Consider the following 2,015-nt stretch of genomic DNA (forward strand, 5'->3'; position numbering starts at 1 on the left):
ACTGCAATCAAGCGTTTGCGATAACTGGCAATGAGTCTTTTACATCGCTGTGGAGGAAGTTTGGCCCACTCTTCTTTACAGAAATGTTTTAATTCAGCCAAATTGGAGGGTTTTCGAGCATGAAAGGCCTGTTTAAAGTCATGCCACAGCATCTCAATTGGATTTAAGTCTGGACTTTGACTAGGCCACTCCAAAACCTTCATTTTGGGTTTTTTAAGTCATTCAGAGGTGGACTTGCTGGTGTGTTTTGGATCATTGTCCTGCTGCGTAACCCAAATGCGCTTGAGTTTGAGGTCATGAACTGATGGCCGAACATTGTCCTTCAGGATTTTCTGGTAGAGAGCAGAATTCATGGTTCCATCAATTATGGTAAGTCGTCCAGGTCCCGAAGCAGCAAAGCAGCCCCAGACTATCACACTACCACCACCATGTTTGACTGTTGGTATGATGTTATTTTTATGAAATGCTATGTTAGTTTTATGTCGGATGTAACAGGACGCACACCTTCCAAAAAGTTCAACTTTTGTCTCGTCAGTCCACAGAATATTTTCCCAAAAGTCTTGGGGATCATCAAGATGTTTTTGGCAAATGTGAGATGAGCCTTTGTGTTCTTTTTGGTCAGCAGTGGTTTTCACCTTGGAACTCTCCCATGGACGCCATTTTTGCCCAGTCTCATTCTTATTGTTGAATCATGGACACTGACCTCCACTGAGGCAAGTGAGGCCTGCAATTCTTTAGATGTTGTTCTGGCTTCTTTTGTGACCTCTTGGATGAGTCGTCGATGCACTCTTGGAGTATTTTTGGTAGGCCAGCCACTCTTGGGAAGGTTCACCACTGTTCCAAGTTTTCTCTATTTGTGGATAATGGCTCTCACTGTGGTTCACTGGAGTCAAAAAGCCTTAGAAGTGGCTTTGTAACCCTTTCCAGACTGATAGATGTCAATTACTTTGTTTCTCATCTGTTCTTGAATTTCTTTAGATCGCAGCATGATGTGTTGCTTTTTGAGATCTTTTATCCTACTTCCCTTTGTCAGACAGGTTCTACACTATATTACCAAAAGTATTCGCTCACCTGCCTTTACTCATACTATGAACTGAAGTGCCATCCCATTCCTAACCCATAGAGTTCAATATGATGTCGGTCCATCTTTTGCAGCTATTACAGCTTCAACTCTTCTGGGAAGACTGTCCACAAGGTTGAGGAGAGTGTTTATAGGAATTTTTGACCATTCTTCCAAAAGCGCATTGGTGAGGTCACACACTGATGTTGGTCGAGAAGGCCTGGCTCTCAGTCTCCGCTCTAATTCATCCCAAAGGTGTTCTATCGGGTTCAGGTCAGGACTCTGTGCAGGCCAGTCAAGTTCATCCACACCAGACTCTGTCATCCATGTCTTTATGGACCTGTTCCCACAAGGTTGGGATCATGGAATTGTCCAAAATGTTTTGGTATCCTGAAGCATTCAAAGTTCCTTTCACTGGAACTAAGGGGCCAAGCCCAGCTCCTGAAAAACAACCCCACACCATAATTCCTCCTCCACCAAATTTCACAGTCGGCACAATGCAGTCTGAAATGTACCGTTCTCCTGGCAACCTCCAAACCCAGACTCGTCCATCAGATTGCCAGATGGAAAAGCGTGATTCATCACTCCAGAGAACGCGTCTCCACTGCTCTAGAGGCCAGTGGCGGCGTGCTTTACACCATTGCATCCGACGCTTTGCATTGCACTTGGTGATGTGTGGCTTGGCTGCAGCTGCTCGGCCATGGAAACCCATTCCATGAAGCTCTCTGCGTACTGTACTTGGGCTAATCTGAAGGTCACATGAAGTTTGTAGCTCTGTAGCAATTGACTGTGCAGAAAGTCAGCGACCTCTTTGCACTATGCGCTTCAGCATCCGCTGACCCCTCTCCGTCACTTTACGTGGCCTACCACTTCGTGGCTGAGTTGCTGTTGTTCCCAAACGCTTCCATTTTGTTATAATAGAGCTGACAGTTGACTGTGGAATATTTAGGAGCGA

Source organism: Myripristis murdjan, unplaced genomic scaffold, assembly GCF_902150065.1.
Source record: "Myripristis murdjan unplaced genomic scaffold, fMyrMur1.1, whole genome shotgun sequence".
Lineage (NCBI taxonomy): Eukaryota > Metazoa > Chordata > Actinopteri > Holocentriformes > Holocentridae > Myripristis > Myripristis murdjan.